The sequence below is a fragment of the Ornithorhynchus anatinus genome, chromosome 14 (genome assembly GCF_004115215.2).
Source record: "Ornithorhynchus anatinus isolate Pmale09 chromosome 14, mOrnAna1.pri.v4, whole genome shotgun sequence".
NCBI lineage: Eukaryota > Metazoa > Chordata > Mammalia > Monotremata > Ornithorhynchidae > Ornithorhynchus > Ornithorhynchus anatinus.
In genome coordinates, this window is record NC_041741.1 from 7980155 (window position 1) to 7986154 (window position 6000).

General features: G+C 46.5%; 1 long non-coding RNA gene across 4 annotated transcripts in view; it reads left to right on the forward strand.

Moving 5' to 3' along the window:
• The window catches only part of LOC103168400, a 348055-nt gene extending 342055 nt beyond the window's left edge, over positions 1 to 6000 (forward strand). For all 4 annotated transcript variants that reach the window (XR_485418.3, XR_003764394.2, XR_485419.3 and 1 more), the window contains one exon: positions 5586 to 6000. This is a non-coding gene — a long non-coding RNA (uncharacterized LOC103168400). The remainder of the gene's footprint in view (positions 1 to 5585) is intronic.

Consider the following 6000-nt stretch of genomic DNA (forward strand, 5'->3'; position numbering starts at 1 on the left):
GGTGCTGAGGGTGGGTATAAAATGGTAAATGATAAAGGTGGCTACCGGGGTGTTCCGAATTGGATTGTTGGAAATTAATAGAAGAAGGCTTCCTGGAGGAGGTGGGATTTTAGGATGGCTTTGAGGATGGGGAGAGGTTGTGGTCAGGTGTTTGGATGCTTCGTATGATCTGTTAAATTGTTTTTTTTCATAAATTGGAGGTAGGCTATGCGTTAAGGAATTTTTTGTATCCATGATGCCACATAGCTCACATTTCTTAAGTCAGCTTGCTTAGCATATTTAGTCTCTGAGAAACTGAGAACAGTTTACCGTTTCACTTCACCTCTCAATATCAGATGAGCAAAAAGTTTCATTCTGAATTTTTTTTTCAAAGGCGAGTTATTTGTGACTCCACCGCTGAACTAGCTGGGAAAGCTCTTGAAACTGGCTTCTGCTGCCCTTAAGGTTACATATTTTACTTGAAGGTTTTTCTCAGAATAATGGTTAATTGGTTCATTCTCAATGGGAAGAAATGTCTGTCCTGTCCTTTGAATATTGCAAGCTTGAAGGATTTGCTACCTTGATACTGCATCCCTATTCTACCGGAGAGCAAAATCCACCAATTTCTCCTCCCTAAGGCTCAACTCATTCATACCACTTGATGAAGATCTTACGCACACCCATACACCTTGTAAGATTGTGGACTTCCTGAACTGCTGGCGAGTGGGTGCCCAATAAATACTGATTGAGTCGGACAGGTCAGAATTAACCTCTTCAACTTTCAAGTTATCAAATAGGCTATTACTAAAGCAGAAGAAAGTGATCTAGGCCAGCTTTAGGTAATTCCCCTTTTGACATTTTTAAGGGCGGAAATTCATGAAGGGCGAGACACTCATGAATAATAGAAAGAAGGGACTAACAAAGTGAGCCCACTATGGAACTAATTCCCTTCTGGACTGTGAAAATGTGTGTTCGCCCCTAAACCCTAGCATCGTGCAAACCCGTTAGGAAAATGAATATGGAGCCATTTGTCCATGCCCTAAAATAAGTCATAGAGGTTATATTAAGAACCAGGCATAAAGAGGGTGGGTTGTAAAACAGTAAACTAGATCACACACACACACATATATATATGTAACAATAATAGTAATTGCGGTATTAAGTGATTGTTATTTGCAAAGCACTGGTTTAGACACAAAAGAATAAGATCGAATACATCCCCTGCCCCACAGGGGGCTCACATTCCAGAGAAGGGTAGAGGGGAAGGGATATTTTTTCCCCAGTTTACAGCTGAGGAAGCTGAGACAGAGAGAAGTGATTTGCCCCAAGGATACGGGGCGGTCCAGCGGCAGAAGCGGGATCAGAACCCCAGGTCCCCGAAGTCCAGCCACGTGCCCTTTCCATTAGGCCAAGCTGTTCTCATTCACAGATATGATATATAAAACTTTGAGTATATACGTCTTAGTCTACAGCCCATCCGGAACGCAAAATATTCGCAATATCCTTGAGAATTACATTTAGAGGTGTGAAACAGGCAAAATCGGCAAGCGATCATAAATGCACCCTTTGCCCTTCCTTTCCGCTCGTTTCAAGTGGATCGGGATTTGGGGTACAAGCTTTCACCATCGACCCAGATTGACTTGCTCAGAGTCAGGGCGTGCTGGCCACTTGGTGCCTGACCAGCGTGCCAACCAGTCCCGAGTCCCCCTTCTGGCCCTCGTTGCTGCAGAGAGGAGAGAAGCGGTGGTCGGTGCGGAGCCCGGGGAGGCTGCCTACTGCAGCTTAACCCAGGAGCAGAGCTTTCGATCCCCAGTCGACTGCTGGTCGGACTGACGGCGGTTTAGACAGCAGGGGAAAATGGCGAGGCAGTTCTAACTAATGCCTTAGAGGCTCCGGGGTGACGGAAGGAAGGCGAGGGCGAGGACTGCTGTAGGATGTTCTTACGGCAGGCATTACACGGAAAATCACCGCACACCTCAGGATTTGTCCTTTATGATGGATCGCAGGGCGAGTCAGGAAGCCCCCCCGAGTATTTCCTGTACATACCCTGACGTAAGCTTGATGGAAACACTCTAATTTCCCCAATGCCTGCGGGGATTAGGCTGGAGCAAAGGAACGATCGCTCCGATGGCCTCGACGAGACCGATTTAGAGTCGACAGATGGTGGGAAAGTACCCTCCTGCAGCTTCCACGGGACCGTTGGCATTCACGGTGCGGAAAGGGGGCTCACTAATCCTGCGGTCCTTATCACGGTTATCGGGCAGCAGGCGGGGAAGGAGTTGATTCATCGGGAGACAAAATTAGGAGGCGTTCCATGGAGCGACCCTCGTTTATTCAGGAGAATAGTCTGGGAGCTATAAATAGGCCTCGCTCCAGTCTTTGTATGGTTCTAGCATATCGCCTGATAAAATAGTTCACCTTCTGGATGCGAGGTTCAGCCTGCTCGGGTTTTGAGAAAGAAGTTGAACGGTATTTCCAACTTTGCCCCCCTCATTGAAATCATATTGAATATTGGTCATCAGAACCACGCCACCTTTAAATCCCTTTCGGGGGGAAAGCCGACAGTGAGGATGAACTGAAGAATTATCGTCAGAAACAACATAAATTCAGTTGTCCCAGGATGCAGGGATTGTGTTCTTGATGAACTCCGAGTTCAGGAAAACCTGTATTCTAGTGCCGTTACGTTTTGACTGTAGACAAGTGCCTGCATCTGACTATTTCTCCTGACCGCAGCACGTTCTGTGCAGTTTAGGCACGTGGCACTGGAAGATGGTCCCCTCATTCGCCTAGCTCATTCTACCCGCGATGGGGCTTGAAAACACGTGATCGAAGAGAACTGACTGTGAATGGTGTTCCACGATTTGGCTTAGTATCGTAGATGGCCTGGCCTTTATGCCGCATCAATGGACAGTGCCCCATTCCACATCCTTCACACTTCCTGAACGATCATCCGCTCATCGGGTAATGTGATGATTCTTTCTCCGGGGCATAAAACCATCTGCTAGGCAGAGGTTCTCTTTAAGAGAAAGGCGCTTGGAGCAGTGAAACAAAATGAGAGAAAATCCAAATTCATTCCGTTGGATTGTAATGAAATTATCCTTAAGCGCCTTTAATATGGCGGTGGTTCTGGTGGGAGTGGCGTTAAATCTCTGACACGTTCCACAGGCTCCGCAATTACACGGGCGCAGTCTTTGTCCGCGGATATAACGGGACTCCGAGGTGTCAGAAATCCATCACGTCCCCGAGCGTCAGATTTACATTTCGCTGTGCGAGTTGGTCGGAAGATGTGAAAAATGATAAGCGGGCGGAGGGTGCGCTCTAGACCCCCGTATCTGAAGAGTCTCTTGTGCGCTGTTCTAGCGAGTACGTGAAATATCTTAGGCAACGCAAGTGTGGCAGAACCGCCTTTAATTTTCTTCGGGAGCCCTGTACACGGGCAGGTGATAGGTAGAGATGAAACCCACCCTCTTGGGGGACGTGAAGCTTTCTAAAGATAGTCAGGCACAGGTGCGGTAGACGTGCCCCACTCTTATAATATGCCTCGGAGGCACAGAAATAAACTGTCCCCGTTCCGTCGTTCAACGTGGTGAGAGGCAGCTACTCTCTGAAATGTCGCTTCTCTTTGGAACTCTTGAAGTTTGCTGTGGGCCACTCTGCTTTAGAGAGCTACCCTCCGGTTCAACCCAAAGCACAGTTCATTGGTCTTTCCCTCCACTCAGTGACGTTATTTCCAAATTCCCTGAGGAAATGTAGAAAGCGAGCCATCTTGAACGGGCAGCGAACGCGTCTCCCGACTCTGTCTTATTATACTCTCCCGAGCGCTTCGTACAGTCCTCTGCACGCGGTAAGTTCCGAATAAATTCATTGTTGCCAGAACCATTTTTGACTCCTGGCCGTATTCTCCCGCTCGTTTCGGCATCGCCCACGTACTTGGATTTCTTCTATTCACCCCTCTCTCTCAGCCCCTTAGCACTTGGGTCTGAATCCATAATTTATTTCTGTATTCAGTCGGTAGTATTTATTGAGCGCTTACCATGTGCAGAGCACTGGACTAAGCGCTTGGAATGTCCGACTCCCCCTCTGTTCTGTAACCTCAGTGTGAGCAGGGACCTGCTTAGAACAGGGCCTGGCACATAGGAAGCGCTTAACAGAAGCAGCGCGGCTCAGTGGAAAGAGCACGGGCTTTGGAGTCAGAGGTCATGGGTTCGAATCCCGGCTCGGCCACTAGTCAGCTGGGTGACTCTGGGCAAGTCACTCAACTTCTCGGTGCCTCGGTTACCTCATCTGTAAAATGGGGATTAAGACCGTGAGCCCCACGTGGGACAGCCTGATTCCCCTGTATCTACCCCGGCGCTTAGAACAGCGCTCGGCACATAGTAAGCGCTGCACAGATGCCAACATTATTATCATTATTATTATTATCAACAAATGCCATCATTATTACCACACTCTTACGTTGTACAAGCGTTTAGTACAGCGCGCTGCACAGAGTAAGCACTCAGTGAATACGATTGATTGGACCCCAGATACGTAACGGATGGTCATTTTTTCCTCCTCCTTCATAATAATAATAACAACGATGGTTTTTATTAAATGCTATGTGCCACGCACTGTACCAAGCGCTGGGGTGGATCCAAGCAAATCGCGTTGGACACAGACCCCGTCCCACGTGGGGCTCACAGTCCCAATCCCCATTTTACAGAGGAGGTAACTGAGGCCCAGAGAAGTGAAGTGATTTGCCAGCAGACAGGTGGCAGAGCCGGGGTCCAAAAAAACTCGAATAATGCCCAGAATAGGAAGACGAGAAAGAGGATACATTTGCAAATGAACAAAATGCCCATATGGTGCCTTCCCAAATACGTTGAGTCTGTTGAGGCCACTGGAGATATTGACAATCCATTGCAAAAATCCACTAAATCTATTAAAAATGATGGAAATTGGTCTGTTTTATGAAATTGTCGAATCCATTTTGGAGAAAATGGTTAAGACAGTATGAACAAAGTTTGCAAAATTGATTTTTTTCGTGTTAGTCACAATTCAGCTTTTTTCATGTTGAGTCCACATTGACAGAAGCCATTTGAGGGGGGTAAAAATTGGGCCATGTTGGTTAAAACTAACAATGTATATCCTAAAATCCGAGTTAACATCTATTTTCTTACTGATGCTTCACTAGTTTTCCCAACTCTTTCTGATATCCTACATCCTCTAAGGTAAGAAATCTAAGCCAGAAAGTTTTCCTGATGCCACTGTTCTGAAATTTCATGAGGCGCGATGAGTCTTTTTGTGTGTCTAGTGTGGATGAGTCATTATGATTTAGAATGCAAGGTGTACACTTGTCAACAACTGAGTTATCCAGAAAACAGTTTTTTTCTTGGTCAGGATGAAAAATGTTCCTAAACACAGCCTTCTCAGAAATGTACTTAGGATCTAAATCTATCTGACACGAATTTTGAATAGGCAGTGCGTCCGAGGAGTCGGGGAAAATGGGCTTGAGGTATCCGTGATTTAGACAAAAAAGAAGATGCTGTTCGGTTTTGTCATGTTGGTTCACAGTAGGCCTCCCTTTTGTTCTAACTGTTCCTGATGCACGTCTTGTTTTGCTGCAGGTGACTTTATAATCTCTGAGCCGTTTTCATCAGACCGGCTGTAAAATCTGCTGGCTGGACTTGCAGATTCAGCGAAGAAAGCTGCATCGCCAGTGGTGGGCTGCCAGAGCTGAAGAGAATGTGTCTATTTGTTATAGTGTACTCTCCCACGTATTTAGTGCAGTGCACTGCACACAGTAAGTGCTTAATCGTTATGAACGAACGAATGAACGCATGAAGAAATCTGTTAAAGTTCTGACTTTCCCCAAGCTCAGACCTCCTACACGTTCCTAGATCCACAGAAGAACGCCAGCTAGAGTCACTGCGACCCTAGGGGATCTAATACATTTTGTTCAAGGTTTGGGTAGATTTCGTGCATTGGATCCGTAACGTTTTCAAAGGTTTCTGCATTAAAGCCATAGTTTTTGTAGCAAAA